The 22,833-nt window shown below is 45.7% G+C and overlaps 1 long non-coding RNA gene across 1 annotated transcript; it reads right to left on the bottom strand.

Annotated features, from left to right (window-relative positions):
• Window positions 1-264: 264 nt before the first annotated feature.
• Window positions 265-22,672, bottom strand: LOC135231154 (uncharacterized). Its single transcript, XR_010321669.1, has 3 exons — window positions 22,342-22,672; window positions 2,031-2,156; window positions 265-1,273 (listed from the first exon to the last, which is right to left on the bottom strand). It is a non-coding gene; the product is annotated as an uncharacterized LOC135231154 (long non-coding RNA).
• Between the last annotated feature and the right edge of the window lie 161 nt (window positions 22,673-22,833).

The raw sequence follows: 22,833 nt of genomic DNA, 5'->3' as shown, positions 1-22,833 counted from the left end.
AATGAAAACAAAAATACAACTGTTTATCCATGAAGCCCGTTGCCCGCTGAGTTTGAGTTTTCAACAGGAATGTATTCACGTATTCCTTGAGTTCAAGTAAAAATTGTCATGAGAAGGTAACTAATATATCTGGACAGTCTTTTCTCCTTAAGCTGACTTCGTATCATAACATTTTTAAACACATATAAAACAAGTAACACTTAGAAATTTTTTTTGAAAAAAGTAAATGTAATAAATTCATATTTTTTACAAAAAAAAAAAAGAAGGAAGGAGCAAATACTGAGCGAGGGCCTGATGATATTACCCACTGCCAGTTTTGTCTCTTTCCATCACAGCAGCATCCCCAGAACTTTGAATGGTACTTCACTCCTACTGTATTTCACCGCATCTAAGACAACATCTTCAACAACAGAAATTTATTGTCTCACCGTCGATTGTAAAATGCACCATTATTTTATGTACCACCAAGAAAGAGAAAGCTCTGATGATTCAACTATGAATTTCCAGTGACAGCAAAATGCATCTCAGGAGGTGTCAAACTGTGTGTGTGTGGCGGGGGTGTGGGGCACGCATCTTGCAATCCATGAAACACAGTAGGGGCACTCAGTAAACAGTTTCTGAAGGAACACATGCTGTCACATAAGTTGCAGTTTAGCTTTTTTATGTTCTTGCCTGGCTAAAACTGTAAGCTACCCGAGGGCAGGGACTGTATCCTGGGCATCGCATGTGCCAACGCTGGGCTTCAGATGTAGAAGACACTTGTAGCGGGTTAAATTGGGTCTCCAAATAAAAGATATTGTGAAGTCCTAATCCCTGGAACCTCAGAGTGTGACTGTCTTTGGAAATAGGGTCTTTGTGGATATAATGAGTTAAGATAACTTTGTCTCGCTTACTTGGACATGTTATCAGGAGCGACCACTTGTTGAAGAAGGACATCATGCTTGGTGAAGTAGAGGGTCAGTGAAAATAAGACTTTCAATGAGACGGATTGACACAGTGGCTGCAAGAATGGGCTCAAACGTATCTACTAGCGTGAGGATGGTGCACGACTGGGCAGTGTTTGGTTCTGTTAAACATAAGGTCACTAGGAGCAGACTCTGCGGCACCTATCAACAACATGAGGTCATGCTGGAGTAAGGTGTCCTTATAAAAAGAGCAAACAGAGACACAAAGAGGTGGACACACAGACCCAGAGGGAAGGCGGCCATGTGAAGGTGGAGCAGAGATGGAGTGATGGAGCCACAAGCCAAGGGACGTCTGGAGCCACCAGGAGCTGGAAGAGACAAGGAAGGATTTTCCCTCAGAGCCTTCAAAGAGAGCACAGCCCTGTGGACACCCTGAATTCAGACTTCAAGCCTCCAGAACAGTGAAACAACCAATTTCTATTGTTTTACACACCCCACCCCCAGTTTGTGATACTTTGATATGGCAGTCCAAGGAGACTAAGCCAGTGTTCGAAAAGTTTCCCTTTGTTGATGCCAACAGTACATATTTCCAAAAATCCAAATTAATGAGAAGAAAAAGTTATTCCAAAAACCAGACAGTCGTCTCTAGTATCTGGACCAAACTGCAGGCAAAGACAAAGACACAACACAACAGCAATGCGTCTATTCCACTTTGTCTCTAGAGCAAAAGGCGTTACAGAGATTTGCAAAATGTCAAACATGTCATTCGACTCACTGCATGTTTTTTGTTTTAGAAAATAGTTATTTTTCATAAAAGTATGCTCTTTACGTTAACATGCAACGGCTTTTTATTATTATTTTCAAACGAATTAATACATATCTTTTTAAATTGCTCAGCTTTAATACCCATAGATGTAATCCACATAAACCTGGACAAACAAGCAAGCAAGCAGATAAATGAGCAATCAGGGCCTGTGAGACATCATGAGCCTGTATTGATCGGGAGGGAAGACCTCACCAAGAAGCTGAGTTTTGACCAGTGAGAAGGGGAAGCCCAGAGGATGAGCACTCCAGGCAGAGGGGACAGCAGGCAGGGGTCTCAGGAAGGAAGGAGTTGGCACTTACTTAACCAGTTGCTGTCGGGTCGACTCCAACTCATGACGACCCCATGTGTGTCTGAGTAGAAGCGTGCTCCATAGGGTTTTCAGCGGCTGATTTTCAAGATTGCCAGGCCTTTCTTTCGAGGTGACTCTGGGTGGATTCAAACCCACAACCTTTCAGTGAGCAGCTGAGCATGTTTACCACTTACACTACCCAGGCACTAACCGTGTTGTCGCCGTTAGCTGCTGTGGAATCCGCCCCAGACTCCTGGGCCCCACGTGTTATTCTTCTCTCATTCATCACTGTGCAGTTTCCCAGGATTTGTGCTTTTACATATTTTTGTTTTTGTTTCTTTATAATCGGCCCTCACGAAATGCCGAGGGAGTGGTGGCTCAGTGGTAGGATTCTCTCCTTCCACGTGGGAGGCCCAGGTTCGATTCCCCGCCAGTGCACCTCATGTGCAGCCACCACCCGTCTGTCAGTGGAGGCTGGCGTGTTGCTATGATACTGAACAGGTTTCGGCGGAGCTTCCAGACTAAGACAGACTAGGAAGAAAGGCCTGAAAATCAGCCAGTGAAAAGCCTGTGAATCACAACTGTCTGATCCCCAACCCATCATGGGGACCACACCAGACCCGGCAGAGTTTGGTTCTGTTGAGCGTAGACCACAAGGGGGAGAATACCAGGCAGCAGTAAATCAGGGACGTCACGGGCAAGGTCACAGTCCTGGAGGATCCGCGGAGGAGCTAGACTTTATTTGGAGGGGCTGGGAAGCTGGGGGAACCCTGGGGGTGCAATGGTTAAGTGCTTGGCTGCTAACCAAAAGGTTGGCGATTCAAACCCACCAGGGCTCCGAGGGAGAAAGATGTGGCGGTCAGCTTCCTCTGTCCTACAAGGTCGCTATGAGTTGGAATGGACGCGACAGCAATGGGTTTGGTTCTGGGATTTTGAGGGGAAGGTAGGAAGGATTCCAGGGCGAGGCGTGGCCAGGTCGCACTTGTATTTTAAAACGGTCACTGCCCCTGCTCTGGGAGAATAGACCATAGAGACCAGTGGGTGACTAGCTCATCGTCTAGGGGCGAGAAGGCAGGCTGGGTGATGGGTGGGGTGAGAAATGGACAGATTCTGGGTTTATTCTGAGAATGAAGCCAGTGCGATTTGCTGATGGGTTGGGTCATCTGCACAAACTAGAGCACCTGTATCCATTTTTTCACTCCTGCCGCCACCTTATCTCCCTCCCAGGCCTGCAGATTCTTCCTCATAAGCACCCCTCGGACCAAGCCCACCTTCCCACTCCGAGTGCAGGTGGTCGGGGCAGCCCTGGGCGACCCCTTGCCCGGTTAGCTACGTGGTTTCCTGCCCTAACAAGGCAGCACCAAGCATGCCACTGTGAGGCGCAGGTTGTGTGTTCACTGCACTACTTAAAATAGTAAATACATAGCGTCTTAGTTTCCCAGGGCTGCACAACAAAATACCACAAAGTGGGCGGCTTTAAAGAATAGAAATTTATTTTGTAGGCTAAAAGTCCCAGTCAGAGTCTCGGCTCTGTCAACTCCTTATGTGGGCCTCTCTGCTCGTTTCTGGTGGCCGCCAGAAACCCTTGTCCTTTGCTGCTTATAGGCCCATCTGCCTCCATCCCCACGTGGCGTCTCCCCTGTGTGTCTGGCTGTCTGTGTCTTACCAGGCACCACTCTGTAGGACCCACCCTACTCGGGTATGACTTCCTTAACATAACTAAAGAAAAGCCCTATTTCCAAACAGGTACAGGGGTTAGAGCTTCAACATATATTTTGGGGGGACACAAGATAGCAACCATTTAAATGCTCATCAACAGAGGAAGGATTCAATAAGTTCTGGCCCACTCATACTGTGAAAAACTACAACATTGTTAAAAACAGTAAGGTAGATTTATACGTGCTGACCACCATCTGTTTGTCCGTTTGTCGTGCTGTGGTGGCTTGTGTGTTGCTGTAATGCTGGAAGCTATGCCACTGGTATTTCAAATACCAGTGAGGTCACCAATGGTGGACAAATTTCAGCAGAACTTCCAGACTAACAGACTAGGAAGAAAGGCCTGGCAATCTACTTCCAAAAACTAGCCAGTGAAAACCCTTTGGATCACAACTGGATGTTGTCCAATACAGTGCTGAAAGATGAGCTCCCTAGGTTGAAAGACACGCAAAAGACACAGTGGCTGCAACAATGGACTTGAGCACACGAAGTGAGGACGGTGCAGAACCAGGTAACGTTTTGTTCTGTTGTACATAAGGCCGCCATGAGTCGGAGCCGACTAAACAGCAACTAAAAACAACAACATGTATGCTGACAGGAAAGATGCCTGTGACATAAATATTTTGAATAAAAGAGTAAACTGCATAAAAATACGTACAATTTCCATGTTTATTTAAAAAGCCACGATATGTATATTTGTGTGAGTGTAGAACAAAGAGTTGGAAGGATGGGTGCCAAACTGTGAGTGGTAATTACTCCTGGGAGGCGGGGGATGGAGGGCAGGCTGGAAGACTGTGTATGCATATTTCTGTACTTTTTTTTCCTTGTAATTGTTAAGTCTGGTTTTTATAATAGAAAATCATGCCTTTTCCCCAAAGATTCTGCCTGGCTCTTGCAGACTCCAGGAGAACGTCAGTGGCCCTTCCCACACCCTCCACGTCCTGCTCTAGCCCGGCTGGTCCTGCCAGCAATGTCCTGCCAGCCTGTTTCTGGCTTCTGACTTACGGCTTCACTCCCTGGACTCCACTTAAAACCTGCCTCCTTTTTGGCAGCCCCTCACCATGTCCTACTTGCAGATGGCCCTCACTCCCCGCTCCTACTTGGACAGCCTAACCTGAGGGGCCCACCGGGTACCTGTCCTGTCCTCCCTTCTCTGATCCAGGCCCTCGTCCCCGATGTCCGTCTACAGGACAGCTAGACTGTGAATCGCTTCCCTGCTGGGAAACTTCCAAGGTATTTCCACTCCCTGTGAAATAAAGTTCAAACTCTGGTGTGTAATAAAGGCCCTGCACAAACCTTGGCCTGATTATCTGACCCACTTCCCATCATGCTGCTGCTTCTCATTACCTCATGTTCAAGTCATGTCAAACTGGCCAGGGTTCCAAACATGCCAAGACCTTTAGACTTGGTTTTCCTTTGCTCAAGCCTAGAATGTAGTCCACTACTTGTCTTAATTCCTCCACCCCCTTCAAGTGACCACAGGTGACTGATTTTGGAGTCGAGAGTGCACCGTCCCAGTAGGGGAGCCTTGACACTGGGCGTGGGACTGGAAGCGGAGGATCTGACCGTGACTCCAGCGGGCCAGACCCCCCGGGGGCAATCTCCACACAGCCAGCACACATAGGCGAGGCGCCCGCGGGAATCTCAGATATAATAGTCATTACAAGCAAGACAAGCAACTCTGGCTATATTCTGAGGTGCTGCCAGAACTGCCAGAAATTCAGGCTGAATCCAGAAGAGGACGTGGAACCAGGGCTATCACTGCTGATGTCAGATGGATCCTGGCTGAGAGCAGAGAATACCAGAAGGATGTTTACCTGTGTTTTATTGACTATGCAAAGGCATTTGACTGTGTGGATCATGACAAATTATGGATAACATTCAGAAGAATGGGAATTCCAGAACACTTAATTGTGCTCATGAGGAGCCTGTACATAGATCAAGAGGCAGGTGTTCGGATAGAACAAGAGGATACTGAGTGGTTTAAAGTCAGGAAAGGTGTAGGTCAAGGTTGTATCCTTTCACCATGCCTATTCAATCTATATACTGAGTAAATAATCCAAAAAGCTGGACTATATGAAGAGGAACAGGGCATCAGGACTGAAGGAAGACTCAGTAACAACCTGCGTTATGCAGATGACACAGTCTTGGTTGCTGAAAGTGAAAAGGACTTGAAGCCCTTACTAATGAAGATCAGAGACCACAGCCTTTAGTATGGACTGCCCCTCAACATAAAGAAAACAAAAATCCTCACAACTGGACCGATAAGCAACATCATGATAAAAGGAGAAAAGATTGAGGTTGTCAAGGATTTCATTTTACTTGGATCCACAATCAACACCCACAGAAACAGCAGTCAAGATATCAAAAGACGCATTGCATTGGGCAAATCTGTTGCAAAGGACCTCTTTAAAGTGTTGAAAAGCAAAGATGTCACCCTGAAGACTAAGGTGTGCCTGACCCAAGCCATGGTATTTTCAATCGCATCATATGCATGTGAAAGCTGGACAATGAGTAAGGAAGACCGAAGAAGAACTGATGCCTTTGAATTGCGTTGGCAAAAAATTCTGAATATGCCATGGACTGCCACAAGAATTAACAAATTTATCTTGGAAGAAGTACAACCAGAATGCTCCTTAGAAGTAAGGATGGTGAGACTGTGTCTTACATACTTTGGATGTGTCGTCAGCAAGGATCAGTCCCCGGAGAAGGACATCAGGCTTGCCAAAGTACAGGGTCAGCGGAAAAGAGGAAGACCCTCAACGAGATGGATTGACACAGTGGCTGCAACAATGGGCTCAAGCATAACAACGTTTGTGAGGATGGCGCAGAACCGGGCAGTGTTTCATTCTTTGGTACATACAGTTGCTATGAGTCAAGACCTACTCAACGGCACCTAACAACAACAACAACATAAACCCTTAGAATTTTTTACATACCCTTATCGTACACAGCCCATTCCAGGGCTCAGCAAACTATGGCCCATGGGCTAAATCTTGCCCACTGCCACTTTTTGTACTGCCCACGAACTAGGCATGGTTTTTACATTGTTAAATGGCTGAATAAAAGTCAAAAGAATGTTTCATGTCATGTGAGAATTATATGAAATTCAAATTTGAGTGTGTATTAAAAAAAAAAAAAGCTGCAATCGAGTTAATTCCGATTCATGGTCAACCCTGAACTGCCCCATAGGGTTTCAAGGCTGTAAATCTTAATGGAAGCAGACTGCCACATTTTTCTCTCACAGAGCAGCTGGTGTGTTTGAACTGCCAACTTTTCAGTTAGCAGCCGAGCATTTAAGCATTGCACCATCAGTGATCCTAGTGACCCTATAGAATAGAGTAAAACTGACCCATAGAATTTCCAAGGCTGCAGTCTTTACGAGTTGTGGAATGACATCAAGGACATTATACAGGAAGAAAGCAGAAGGACATTTAAAAAGCAGGAAAGAAAGAAAAGACAAAATGAACTTCAAAAGAGACTCTGAGACTTGCTCTTGAATGTACAGCAGCTAAAGTGTATGGAAGGAATGATGAAGAAAAGAAATGAACAGAAGATTTCAAATGGTAGCTTGAGAAGACAAAGTATTATAAAGCAAGGTGCAAAAACCTGGAGTTAGAAAACCAAAAAGGAAGAACATGCTTGGCATTTCTCAAGCCAAAAGAACTAAAGAGAAAATTCAAACCTTGAGTTGTAATATTGAAGATTCTAGGGGCAAAATACTGAACGACACCAGAAGAATCAAAAGAAGATGAAAAGAATACAGAGTCACTGCACCAAAAACGTTGGTCAATGTCCAGTCATTTCAGGAAGAACCCACGGTATTGAAGGAAGAAGTCCAAGCTGCACTGAAGGCGCTGGCAAAAAACAAGGAATTGATGGACTAAAAATTGAGATGTTTCAACAAACGGATGCAGCACTGGAGGTGCTCGCTCATCAATACCAAGAAATTTGGAAGACAGCTACCTGGCCAACCGATTGGAAGAGGCCAATATCTGTGCCCATCCTGAAGAAAAGTGATTCAACAGAATGCAGAAATCATCTAACAATATCATTAATGTCACATGCAAGTAAAATTTTGCTGAAGATAATTCAAAAACAGATGCAGCAATACATAGACAGGGAACTGCCAAAAATTCAAGCTGGATTTAGAAGAGGACATGGTAATAAGGGATATCATTGCTAATGTCAGATGGATCCTGGCTGAAAGCAGAGAATACCAGAAAGATGTTTACCTGTGTCTCATTACCATGCAAAAGCATTCAACTATGTGGGTCATAACAAATTATGGATAACATTGCAAGAATGGGAATTCCAGAATGTATAATGGTGCTCATGAGGAACCTGTACCTGGACCAAGAGACAGTCCTCAGGGAGGCGGAGCCAAGATGGCGGACTAGGCAGACGCTACCTCAGATCCCTCTTACAACAAAGACACGGAAAAACAAGTGAATCGATCACATACATAACAATCTATGAACCCTGAACAACAAACACAGATTTAGAGACGGAGAACGAACTAATACGGGGAAGCAGCGATTGTTTCCAGAGCCTGGAGCCAGCGTACCAGTCAGGTACGGCACAAGCACAGAGAGCTGCTCCACCCCCCTGAACTAACCCTGGGAGGGGGACGAGCCGGTTCCATGGGCGGCGTGGGACACAGCCGGTAGGAGAAGTCCCCGGGAGGCAGTGACTGGTCTTGGAGCAGAAAGAGCAGCGTCCAAGCCGGGGAACCGTCCTGCAGGGATTTGGACTGGACGCAGGTACGGCATAAACACGGAGAGTAGCTCCACCCCCCTGAACTAACCCCGGGAAGGGGCCCAGCCGGGTCGCGGGGGCGGCGTGGGACGCAGCCGGTAGGAGAAGTCCCCTGGAGGCAGCGACTGGTATTGGAGCGGGGAGAACAGCATCCCAGCCAGGACACTCGGTCACGGCACAAGCACGGGGAGCTGCTCCACCCATCTGAACTAACCCCGGGAGGAGGCCCAACTGGTTCTCGGGGGCGGCACGGCCACGTGGCTGGAGGGACGAGAAGTCCCCGGGAGGCAGCGACTGATTTTGGAGTCGAGAGTGCACCGTCCCAGTAGGGGAGCCTTGACGCTGGGCGTGGGGCTGGAAGCGGAGGATCTGACCGTGACTACAGCGGGCCAGACCCCCTGGGGGCAATCTCCACACAGCCAGCACACATAGGCGAGGCGCCCGCGGGAATCTCAGATATAATAGTCATTACAAGCAAGACAAGCAACTCTGGCTATATTCTGAGGTGCTACTCTCCTATCTCTCTGTTCCCTCCCCCACCCTCCCCAGGCGGCTTCATTAACATCTGAATAGCCTGAGCCAGAGGGAGAACTCTGATAGGGATCTGACTGCATTTTTTTTTTAAGCGGATTTTCTGGAAAAACTAGTTTCCCAGTGATGGCTCGGAGACAACAATCCATATCAAACCACTTAAAGAAGCAGACCATGACAGCTTCTCCAACCCCCCAAACAAAAGAATCAAAATCTTCCCCAAATGAAGATACAGTCTTGGAATTATCAGATACAGAATATAAAAAACTAATTTACAGAATGCTTAATGATATCACAAATGAAATTAGGATAACTGCAGAAAAAGCCAAGGAACACACTGATAAAACTGTTGAAGAACTCAAAAAGATTATTCAAGAACACAGTGGAAAAATTAATAAGTTGCAAGAATCCATAGAGAGACAACATGTAGAAATCCAAAAGATTAACAATAAAATAACAGAATTAGACAACACAATAGGAAGTCAGAGGAGCAGACTCGAGCAATTAGAATGCAGACTGGGACATCTGGAGGACCAGGGAATCAACACCAACATAGCTGAAAAAAAATCAGACAAAAGAATTAAAAAAAATGAAGAAACCCTAAGAATTATGTGGGACTCTATCAAGAAGGATAACCTGCGGGTGATTGGAGTCCCAGAACAGGGAGGGGGGACAGAAAACACAGAGAAAATAGTTGAAGAACTCCTGACACAAAGCTTCCCTGACATCATGAAAGACGAAAGGATATCTATCCAAGATGCTCATCGAACCCCATTTAAGATTGATCCAAAAAGAAAAACACCAAGACATATTATCATCAAACTCACCAAAACCAAAGATAAACAGAAAATTTTAAAAGCAGCCAGGGAGAAAAGAAAGGTTTCCTTCAAGGGAGAATCAATAAGAATATGTTCTGACTACTCAGCAGAAACCAAGCAGGCAAGAAGGGAATGGGACGACATATACAGAACACTGAAGGAGAAAAACTGCCAACCAAGGATCATATATCCAGCAAAACTCTCTCTGAAATATGAAGGCGAAATTAAGATATTTACAGACAAACACAAGTTTAGAGAATTTGCAAAAACCAAACCAAAGCTACAAGAAATACTAAAGGATATTGTTTGGTCAGAGAACAAATAATATCAGATATCAGCACAACACAAGGTCACAAAACAGAACGTCCTGATATCAACTCAAATAGGGAAATCACACAAACAAACAAATCAAGATTAATTAAAAAAAAAATACACATAACAGGGAATCATGGAAGTCAATAGGTAAAAGATCACAATAATCAAAAAGAGGGACTAAATACAGGAGGCATTGAACTGCCATATGGAGAGTGATACAAGGCGATATAGAACAATACAACTTAGGTTTTTACTTAGAAAAATAGGGGTAAATAATAAGGTAACCACAAAAAGGTATAACAACTCTATAACTCAAGATAAAAGCCAAGAAAAACGTAACGACTCAACTAACATAAAGTCAAACACTATGAAAATGAGGATCTCACAATTTACTAAGAAAAATGCCTCAGCACAAAAAAGTATGTGGAAAAATGAAATTGTCAACAACACACATAAAAAGGCATCAAAATGACAACACTAAAAACTTATTTATCTATAATTACCCTGAATGTAAATGGACTAAATGCACCAATAAAGAGACAGAGAGTCACAGACTGGATAAAGAAACACGATCCATCTATATGCTGCCTACAAGAGACACACCTTAGACTTAGAGACACAAACAAACTAAAACTCAAAGGAAGAGACAGTCCTCAGAACAATGCAAGGGATACTGTTTGGTTTAAAGTCAGGAAAGGTGTGCATCAGGGTTGTATCCTTTCACCATACCTATTCAATCTGTATGCTGAGCAAATAATCGAAGAAACTGGAGTATATGAAGAACCGGGCATCAGGATTGGAGGAAGACTCATTAACAACCTGCCTTATGCAGACGACACAACATTGCTTGCTGAAAGTGAAGAGGACTTGAAGCACTTACTCATGAAGATCAAAGACTACAGCCTTCGGGATGGATTACACCTCAACATAAAGAAAACAAAAATCCTCACAAATGGAGCAATAAGCAGTATCATGATAAACGGAGACAATACTGAAGCTGTCAAGGATTTCATTTTACTTGGATTCACAATCAATGCCCAAACAACGTATCACATTGGGCAAATCGGCTGCAAAAAGGCCTCTTTAAAGTGTTAAAAAGCAAAGATGTCATTTTGAGGACTAAGGTGTGCCTGACCCAAGCCATGATATTTTCAATTACGTCGTATGCATGAGAAAGCTGGACAACGAATAAAGAAGACTGAAGAAGAATTGATGCCTTTGAATTTTGGTGTTGGTGACGCATATTGAATATACTATGAACTGCCAGAAAAATGAAAAAATCTGTCTTGGAAGATATACAGCCAGAATGCTCCTTAGAAGCAAGGATGGCAAGGCTGCACCTCACATACTTTGGACATGTTATCAGGAGGGACCAGCCCCTGAAGAAGGACATCTTGCTTGGCAAAGTAGAGGGTCAGCAAAAAAGAGGAAGACCCTCGGTGAAATGGGTTGACACAGTGGCTGCAACAACGGGGTCAAACAGCAATGATTGTGAGGACGGTGCAGGAATGGGGAGTGTTAAATTCTGCCGTACATAGGGTCGCTATGAGTTAGAACTGACTCAAAATCACCTAAAAACACGCTCTTTATGGAAGCAGACTGCCACATCTTTCTCCCACAGATCAGCTGGCATGTTCAAACCTCTGGCCTTTTGGTTAGCAGCCAAGCACTTAACCACTTAGCCACCAGGGCTCCTTTCAGTATGTATAAATAAAGCTTTATTGGAACACAGCCGCGCTCACGCCTATGGCTGCTTTTCATGCTACAGAGTTGGATAGTTGCAACAGAGACAGTATGACTGAAAAACCTAACATACTTTCCATCTGGCTTTTTACAGAAAACGTTTTCTGACTCCTGGCCTTTTGTAATTATGTATTTATATATCAGTTTTTCAACTAGACAGTAAACCCTCAAAAACAAGAATGTATTGTATTTCTCTTTATCTGTTGCCCTTAATATTTTATCTAGCACGTACACCTTATCCTCACTTGACTATCTCGTTATCTGACATTTCACATTTATGACAATAGTAAAAAATCTACTATCCGACTATTTTGCGCATTAATGATGTACATCTGGCAGTAATGAATGCCGAGGTATGAGGTGAGAGTAACGCTGGCTTTGATGGTTAAGGTCATGTGTGAACTTGGCTGGGCCATGATTCTCAGTGGTTTGGCAGTTGTGTAATGATGTAATTTGTCAGGTATGTAATGATATAATTTGGCAGTTATGTAATGATTCAATTTGGCAGTTATATAATGATGTAGTCATCCTCCACTTTCCATTACACCGATTTCGCATAGCAGCCTGGTCTTTGGAGCCTAACCAAGTTGATAAGTGAAGAGAAGGTGTAGTAGTGTTTCAATGGTTATTGAGCAAATGCCTATCTGTTCAGTAAAAGCAATGTGTTCTTGAAAGGAAGAATGAGCTAGTTTCTGATTCATGGAGGAAATGCTGCCATGAAAGAAAGGCCAATGTCAGACAACACTGGGGTCAGGAAGGTTATCTTTTATTTACGAAGTGGAGAGAGAAAAAACATATCTCAGTCTCAATTCCACTACCTATTTTTGTTGGTAAGGACAAAAATTGAGATATAAATAAACATTTAAAAGGAAAGTTTCTTCTCATGAAAACTTCCCAGGCTCACAGTTCCACTGATCTTATCTTAAGGTAGGCTTTTCTGGTGGTTGTTGTTAGTTGCTGTTAAGACTATTCTGACTCATGGTGACTCCACATGTGTTAGAGCTGTGCTCCACAGAGTTTTCAAGGCTGTGACCCTTTGGAAACAGATGGCCAGGTCTGTCTTCCAAAACACCTCTGGGTGTGTTCAAACTGCCAACCTTTCTGCTAGTAGTGGGGTGCTTAACCATTTGCGCAGCCCAGGTACGTCAGCTCTTGTGATAGGAGACTTTAATTATCTATGACTTTGCTTAAGGTACACAGTGGCTCTCTATTTCCTCTCTTGTCATATCTTAAGAGTTTTTTGGTTTCCAAAGTAATTTTAGTGTCCAAACTGAAATCCAAAATTGTAAATGTAAAATTAAAGTGTAATTTTAGTTTCCAAAGTCCTCCATAATTGGGTCCCACCCTATCCATCCAACCCTAAAATGGATTCTCTTTACATGGGTACAGTTCACCCTCCACCAGACACACAATTCTCAGTTGCCTGTGAAAGTCACCTGTCAAATCCTAAGCATCCTTGAAGACCTACCTCAAACCCACTCCTCCTTCCCTAGAGATACCAACTTCTTCTCTACATTTCCAGAACATGTATTACCTGTGCCATACCTTTTGGCATATGACAGAGCCACAATGGGGCTGTACACTCCTTGGGAAAGGGTCTTCACCTTATTCCACACAGACCCAGACCTTCAGCAAATGCTTAAAGGTTTATTGAGGTGGGGAGTCAAAAAGATGAGTAGCAAAAATTAGACAAAAATCCAAACCAAAACCTATTGCCATTGAGTAGATTCCAACTAATAGCAACCCTAAAGGACAGAGTAGAACTGCCCCATAGGGTTTCCAAGGCTGTCAATCTTTATGGAAGCAGACTGCCACATATTTTTACCGCAGAGTGGCTAGTGGGTTTGAACCACTGATGTCTCAGTGAGCAGCCAAGTGCTTAACCATTGCACCACCACAGCTCCCTAAAAATTAGACAAGAACCTCAAAATTGTAATATATGGAGAACTAAGTAAATTCAATAATGAAAAATATACCTAGATTGCTAATGAAAAGCATAGCAAGTCAGGGGGATCCAGCAAGTAATTTAAGAAACAGGTATATTTGAAATGATCATGGAATGTTGGAGAAGCTTCCAAGATAGGGAAATAGGAGGAGTGGGGAGATATTCTAGACTGAAGGTACAAAAACACAATACAGGAACCCTTGATCTCATCCAGCACTCCTAAAGGCCTGGGTGTGAGAGGTAGGAGTTTGATTAAACTGGTTATTATGGATTGAATTGTATCCCCGAAAAGTATGTGTTAACTTGGCTAGGCCACGATTCCCAGTGTTGTGTGGTTGTCCACCATTTTGTGATCTGATGTGATTATTCTATGTGTTGTAAATCCTACCTCTATGATGTTAATGGGTCAGAATTAGAGGCAGTTATGTTAACGAGGCAGGACTCAATCTACAGGATTAGGTTGTATCATGAGTCAATCTTTTTTGACATATAAAAGAGAGGATAGGGACCTCATGCCACCAAGAAAGAATTGCTGGGAGTGGAGTGCATCCTTTGAATGTGCTCTGAAGCTCTAAGAAACTCCTGGACCAGAGGAAGATTGATGACAAGGACCCTCCCCTAGAACCAACAAAGACAGAAAGTATTCCCTGTCTGAATTTGGACTTCTAGCCTCCTAGACTGTGAGAAAATAAACGTCTCTTTGTTAAAGCCATCTGCTCGAGGTATTTCTGTTATAGGAGCATTAGATAACTAAGACACTGATTAACAATTATTAAGGGCTTTACATGGATTAATCAACTTAATTTTCACAAGAACCCCAAGAGGTAATTATCCCATTTTACAGACGAGGCCATTGAGGCGCAGAGAGGGTAAGAGTAACTTGTCACAGCCACACAGGTTGTCACCATCAGAGCCAGGATTTAAACCCAAGCAGCAGGGCTCAGCACCTGAGGTAAAACCAGCTCACCAGACAGGTTTCTGTGTGGCGAGACCCTAGGAGAGGGAGACTAGTTGAGGAGTTTTGAAAAAACCAAGATTGATGATTCTACCATTCCTTACAGGCTGCAGGGTCCCTGGGTGGTGTAAATGGCTAGTGCTCGGCAGCTAACGGAGAGGTTGGTGGTTTACGTCCACCCAGAGATGCCGCGGAAGAAAGGCCTGGTGGTCGACTTCTGGAAAATCAGCCACTGAGAACCCCACGGAGCACAGCTCTACTCTGATGCAACACGGGGTCACCGTGAGTCAAAATCAACTTGACAGCTTTCTTGTTTGGCTACATGATGCATTTCTCATTTTCGTGTTCCAGTTAATATTTGTTTTGCTGTTAAAAATAACTTGAACTTATAAAACCCTCACCGCACTGCTCCCAAATGCCCATCAGTAGGGACCATCAGCCGTTAAAAGGAACCAGGCAGCTCCATTTTGTCGCTATGGAATAATCGCCAAGATGCATTGCCGAGTAACAATGCAAGCTGGAGAACTGGTGGTGGGGGGCAGCGTGGGAGAGACCGCTCTTCATCAGGTGCTTTTTCATGCTTGTCAGCAGTATGTCGTAAACAATTCCTTTTTAGGAAAGAAAGAAAAATGTGCCAAGCCATGCTTTTCAAGTTCAAGGCACAAATACTATAATAATTTTAGGTAACATTTATTTAACACTTAAAAGTATGTCAGGCATGATTCTAAAGCTTTACCTCCCAGATCAATTCATTTCATCCCCACAGCTCTATGGAGTGGTACTTCTACTGGCTGAGGCACAGAGTAGCTTGCTCAAGATCACAGAGCGAGTGAGTGGCCAAGGCAGGTCAGAACCCCACACTGTCTCAGGCACAAGAAGTCTGTTCATAAAGACATAGAACAGCATCTACAATCACTTGGGAACAAATTGGTTTATGTTTTTAAAAATAAAGCACTGCACTCAGAATGACGTCGTTTTAAGCCTAATATAAAACTTTCATCATTTGCTTAAGTTTTTGTAGACATATTTCTAAGTCAACGAAAATGAAACCAAAAGATGCGTAAAGGGAAAAAGGAATAGGGGAAGAAACAGAGAAATAGAAAACGAGGCAGGGAGCAAGGGATTGAGGAAAAGAGGTGGTGGAGAGAGAGAAAGAGAGACGGGGAGAGGGAGAGACACAGAGACAGGAGGACACGTACAAAGATTTCCCTCACTCCCTTCCTGTTTAAGAATTCAATAATTAATCTTTCTATCAAAAGAAAGGAAAACAAAAGCCCAAATTCATGGAAAGTGGATAAATTTGGCATTTAAGCAAACATGCTTCCTTTTTCATAACTAGGTCTACCTTTAAGTATAAAAATTCTTAACAGAAGAAACGCACCCATAAAACCAACTCATTCCAGTCTCCAAAATAAACTTTTATTTTACAAAGGGATGGATCACCCAATAAGCAAGGCAAGCACATGCTTAGGGCATCAACAAAACTGGGGTACCAGTTGTCCAAAACAATGACCCATAGATGCCAAGTAGGACACAAGGAAAAGTGAGTGATGCAGTGGAAGGGAACTGTCAAGGCACTAAATGAAATCGATACCAGCTCCAGTGTGTGTGAATGCGCTGGTCAGAAATAAAGATATGAGGGTGCCCACACGCAAGGTTGTTTAAGCTATGAGGGCCCTACCACTTCAACACCTTCATTGACATTTGTCTCCTACAGTCCCCTTCCATGTAATTGAAACTCCTTATCTCAGCGGGTCTCTTGGGAGTACACTATTTCTTTCTAATAAACAAGAGGTAGGGGTGGACTATCGAGTCTAATACTACATTAACCCAATATGCAACTGGATCCAACATGAGCGGATACTTGGCAAGGGCAGATTATACCAATAGATAACAGGCCTTGATCCATTTTGAGAGAACCATCTTGCATATCCATGTCTGCCGATTCAGCAACTCCAGCCTACTCAGGTAGGCGTGTTTGATTCCATAATAGAAGATAAAATACGATGCATATTTCCCAATGTTGAAATTGCTTTAAGCGTATTCCTAACTCTAACGCAAAACAGAACACTCATTTTCATCCCTAAAGAGACTGAAAAATCCTCAGCATGCAACAACGATTCAAGAAAGACTCAATTCATTATCCTTATTATGTATGGAAGTATATATTCTTCCCAAGCTTAATTATGATGAAATAATTGAAGAATTTGTAAGAGCAAAGAATGGAAATGTTTCTAATTATAACATGTTAGAGATGAAAGATCTATCTAAAAATATTTTGTAATATTTGTTTTCTGATCATTAAATGTTCTCTTATGACATCTTTTCATTTGTTCATTTATAATTAAAGCATTTATTATGAAACAAGCATCAAAATTGAAGTATGTGCCATCTAAAGCAAAATTAGTGAAAGTCAATTTTTGTTGTGGGAGAGCAACAGAATTTTACAATTGTTGAAACAACTTAGTTCACTGACTCACCTTCTTTGTTGTAGAATATGTGGGATTTTTTTCCTAGGAATTGTGGTATATAGTAAAAATCTTAGTATACCACATTCACTAAGAATTTTATGCAGTTCATCTCATTCCGCTAAAATGACATATGGCACTTTTGCGTTCAATCACTAATATTGTAGTCACATTTAAAAAGAAGTTACATCATGGAGTGCTAACACACACACGTATGTATGTATATACTCATATATCCCATTCGAAAGCATGTGTCATAGATTGAATTATGTCCCCCCAAAAATGTGTGCATCAACTTGGTTAGGCTATGATTCCTAGTACTCTGTGGTTGTCCTCCATTTTGTGATTGTAATTTTATATTAAAGAGGATTAGGATGGGGTTGTAACACAGGTCACATCCCTGATCCAATCAATGTAAAGGGAGTTTCCCTGGGGTGTGGCCAGCACCAGCTTTTATCTCTCAAGAGATCAAAGGGAAGCCAGCAGAGAGTTGGGGAACCTCATACCACCAAGAAAGCTGTGCCAGGAGCAGAGCGCGTCCTTGGACCTGAGGTCCTGATGCTGAGATGCTCCCAGACCAAGGGAAGACTGATGATAAGGACCTTCCTCCAGAGCCAACAGAGAGAAATCCTTCCCCTGGAGCCGGTGCCCCAAATTTGGACTTGTAGCCTACTGGACTGTGAGAGAATAAACTTCTCTTTGTTAAAGTCATCCACTTTTGGTATTTCTGTTATAGCAGCACTAGATGACTAAGAGGAGGAGGGACCACGATTATCAGTGTTTAGGGCCCTCACATGCCTCAGTCCAGTTCCTGTATAGACAGGAGAACGTTTATCTTTGCAAAACTTAAAATCCTGTAATTCTCATGTTATATTTTTATGAGTAAGTCGTATTTTGGAGCACTTCTGATTACTAACTTCAGTGAGTGCTTAAAAAAAAAAAAAGCCTGGAAACTACCAAGACTAACACAAATTTCCCAAACAAGGAGGACCTGAGTGTGGACTATAGTAGCCAGGGATATGGCAGATTCCTTCTGAGTCACTACATTTTAAAACAGTTTAAGACATAAACTTCTTCCCGAGCATTCTTATATTGAACTATAAGCCACCTGGAGATGTCGTCCATAACATGCCTCATCATTGTGCTTACTGGCCTAACTAACTCAGAAACATTTTAAAATAAGTTATTTCTCTCATGAATATTTTTACTATACCTGATTTATTTCAGAGATCAAGTAAATAACAACAACAACAACAGTAATAATAACTGCCACTTACGGGCCTTCAGTAGTTGTACTACACCTTTTGGCCCTTGACAGATGCTAAAGGCTGTATATATATTATTTTATTTAATCCTACAATAATTTGGGGGTATTTAGCTCAATTAAAGAAATACTTCTGTATTATAAATAATAATGCCAAACCATAAATATTCCAGTAAAATGTATGTAGCTCACAAGAGTAACTAGACTTCTTCTTAAGTTGGGGTAGGTATTTTCACAAATGGTTCATCTAAAACCACTGTATCCAAGGACATGAAGTCAGTTGCAATTTATAAAGATGATATTTAGAATGCTTAAATGACATATTCTTTGTGAGCATGCTAGTATTATTGTATCCTCAGTTTTATGTTTGAAGATGGATGAAAAAAAACTAAAGCAAGAAAGAAAGGACAGAAGATGTGCCATATGAAGACAGGCCAAAGACTTTTGTCTTTTAACCTGGAGGAAAAAAAGATGAATGAGATTTAAGTGAGAATTGTCTTCATTATATTGAAAATGTATCATGTAGAATTTAATGACAAACTGTCCAAGTGGTACTGTTCCAAAATTTTAACAGGAAAGGTTTAGAGCTAGAACTTCTGAAGAATAAATGTTATGAGACCTAAACCAAAGCAAAGCAAACCAAACGTTGCCATTAAGTCAATTCCAGCTCAGTGACCCTATAAAACCAAAACCATTGCCATCGAGTCGATTCCAACTCCTAGCAACCCTATAGCACAGAGTAGAACTGCCCCACAGGGTTTCCAAGGAGTGGATTTCAACTCTGACCTTTTGGTTAGCAGCCGAACTCTTAACCCCTATGCCACCAGGGTTTTCATGCGACCCTATGGAGACTGTAAAATCTATTTCTATTTAGCCTCTTTTAGCCAACCAATAAGAATGCCCTTCCAAACAATGCAGATCAGGTAAGTCTTACTACTAAATGGGTTCCATTTGGAAGCCTCTTTCAGCCCTAATCAGTTTGCTGGAAGTCAACTCTGACTCATGGTGACCCTGTGTGTGAGAGCAGAACTGTGGCTTATAAGGTTTTCAATGGCTGATTTTTTTTTTTTTTAATAGATTGCCAGGTCTTTCTTCTGAGGAGGTTCTGGGTGACTTGAACCTCTAACCTTTCAGTTAGCAGTCGAGTTTGTCAACCATCTGCACCACACAGGGACTGCCCTTTCTGCCCCAGATTACTTTGATGAACTGTAACCTATGCTGGTAGTGTGGTGCTTAAGTGGTACAGCTGCTAACCAAAAGGTTGGCAGTTCAAATCCACCAGGCGCTCCTTGGAAACTCTATGGGGCAGTTCTACTCCGTCCTATAGGTCGCTATGAGTCGGAATGGACCCAATGGCAACGGGTTTGGTTTTTGTTTGTTTTACTTTTTTAACTTACCAACCATCAGTCAAACTTGACATAGTTCTAGAATAATCAGAGACCCCAGGATGCCCCTGGTACTTCATTCAAAATAAAGCAAACTGTCCTAACAATCCCTGCCTGGGTGATAAAAAGTATTCTTAAACACTTGTTCTCAGAATAGGCCCCAGGGTCTTGCAGGTGGTTTAGGAAGCACAATTTAAGGAAATAAATAAAACAACAATTTGTAAAAATCAGTTCTCTGTCCAGATCGGAAAGAAGCCCCATTCCAAAGTGTCAAATAATTTTAAGTTATTTTAAGTGGTTGTCCAAGCAAAAGCTTTTTAAGCTGACAAGACATGTTCCTTAGAATCTTTAACCTCCAAATAGTCCTTGAACCAAAAACGTTTGGAAAGCCCCACCGCAGGGGGCTCTTCTCTGCGTTTTCTCACACAGAAATAAACCAGGCCTGTCCTCGCCACTCCCTTTTTAAGGCCAACTCAGTGGTAGGAAGGCCACAGGCCAGGCAACCCCGCGGCCTGAGTGAGAGGGACGGCCGGCTCGCGGGGGGGGCCCCCTGATGCTCGCGAGGCACCTCCGGGCCCCCACGTCGCCGGGAAGGACCGCGGGTGGGGACTGGGGTGAGGGTGAGGGTGAGGGGCACCGCAGGCGGAGCCAGTCCTGCCCGTGAGGCCCCAGGTCCTCCCGGGGGCGTCCCGGTGCCGAGGTCCCGCCGCCCGAGGTTCCCAGGGGGGCTGTCCCCGCATCCGGGCCCCGCCGCCGCCGCCGCCAGAGCCGCTTAGCTCTATGACCAAAGAAAACCAACCCCCCGCCGCCGACTCGTAGCGACCCTACAGGGCAGCGCAGAGCTGCCCCCCAGAGTTTCCCAGGAGCGCCTGGCGGATGCCAACTACCAAGCTCCAGGTTAGGAGTAGCGCTTAACCGCCACGCCTGCAGGGCTTCCTGCGCACTATGACTCCAGCTCAGTTGTTAGAACCGGAACAGCAGGTCTCTGATTGTTCCACAGCTTCGTCTAGAGCTCGGGGGCTGCAGGACGTCCCCCTGACTGCTCCCTTGTAAGGACAGAGCCTCTGACAGACACCGGCCAGGCCTGTCCAAAGAGCGTCGCAGGACCCGCCGCGGCCAAGACGGCGTCCCCCAACGGGCCCCAGGCCGGTCAAGACTCTGGGAGGAGAAGGAGGGACCCGGGCGGGCCTCCCTTCGCCCCCCGCACCGCCCGCCCACGCCCCCCGGGCGCGTGTCCGCCCTCGCGCTCCCAGCAGCCCCCCGGGCGCGTGTCCGCCCTCGCGCTCCCAGCAGCCCCCCGGGCGCGTGTCCGCCCCTGAGCTCCCAGCAGCCCCACCCCCGGGCGCGTGTCCGCCCCTGCGCTCCCAGCAGCCCCACCCCTCGGGCGCGTGTCCGCCCCTGCGCTCCCAGCAGCCCCCCGGGCGCGTGTCCGCCCTCGCGCTCCCAGCAGCCCCCCGGGCGCGTGTCCGCCCTCGCGCTCCCAGCAGCCCCCCGGGCGCGTGTCCGCCCCTGAGCTCCCAGCAGCCCCACCCCCGGGCGCGTGTCCGCCCCTGCGCTCCCAGCAGCCCCCCGGGCGCGTGTCCGCCCTCGCGCTCCCAGCAGCCCCCCGGGCGCGTGTCCGCCCTCGCGCTCCCAGCAGCCCCCCGGGCGCGTGTCCGCCCTCGCGCTCCCAGCAGCCCCCCGGGCGCGTGTCCGCCCCTGAGCTCCCAGCAGCCCCACCCCCGGGCGCGTGTCCGCCCCTGCGCTCCCAGCAGCCCCCCGGGCGCGTGTCCGCCCTCGCGCTCCCAGCAGCCCCCCGGGCGCGTGTCCGCCCCTGAGCTCCCAGCAGCCCCACCCCCCGGGCGCGTGTCCGCCCTCGCGCTCCCAGCAGCCCCACCCCCCGGGCGCGTGTCCGCCCCTGCGCTCCCAGCAGCCCCACCCCCCGGGCGCGTGTCCGCCCTCGCGCTCCCGGCAGCCCCCCGGGCGCGTGTCCGCCCTCGCGCTCCCGGCAGCCCCCCGGGTACGTGTCCGCCCGCGCGTTCCTGCCCTCGCCCTTCCCACCCTCACCCCCAACACCGCGTGCGCGCAAGCAAATCGCAGCGAAGCCAAAAAGGCCGGAGAGGCCTGACGGATGCGAGGGAATCCAAGGGAATCTCGGGCCCTGGGAAGCGTTTCACCCCCGCCCGGTGAGGTGGTTCCTAAAGCGCCCTCCTGCCCTGACCACAGAAGCAGGCTGTATCCGGCCTTCAGATCGAAACTGAGTCTGTCCCATCACTTCCCTACTGTTTACACTGTCTTAACGTCAGGGTAACTCCGCAGCTGAAAGTCATAAACAAGGTCCAAGAACAACTAGCACCAGACCCCCAGACATGCGCAGCTAAATCAGAAACCATGTCAAGGAACCAGCAGACTCGCGCCCCGGAAGGAAAAACCCCTGGACTTACGTCATCTGCAAGAGGCTAAGGGTCCGACGGTCGCTTCAGTGCCAGTTCCCAGCCCTGCCCCACAATGAAAAATCAGCAAAAGTCATGAGTTATGTACAGGTTCTTGGTCCTGCTTCCTATGATGCCCTCGTAAAAGCTGGCCTCCTCGCGGGGAGTTTCGGGGAGTCGCCTTGGCGCCTGGAGTCCCGGCACGCTCCTTTACTTGGCCAGCAAAATAAACGCTTTCACTTTGGTTTAACAGCCGTGTCCCGCTTCTGCTCGGACAGTCTGGCCGAGCGGGGACCTGGACCTAGCCTGGTCCTAGTCCGGTTTGGGTGGCTACGCGGGATTGTTGAAAATACTCACCTCTATTTCCTGAATTACAGCACGAGGGGTTTGGATGAAACTGTTCTCCAGAGCCCATCAGAGGGCCTTTGAGCGTCCAAGCAGCCTTCAGCCTGCGGGCTTTTCTAGACTGAAAATGGACACTGCGCTGGGTCTCACCGGAAACCA

Source organism: Loxodonta africana, chromosome 4, assembly GCF_030014295.1.
Source record: "Loxodonta africana isolate mLoxAfr1 chromosome 4, mLoxAfr1.hap2, whole genome shotgun sequence".
Lineage (NCBI taxonomy): Eukaryota > Metazoa > Chordata > Mammalia > Proboscidea > Elephantidae > Loxodonta > Loxodonta africana.
This window is presented reverse-complemented; position numbering and strand designations above follow the sequence as displayed.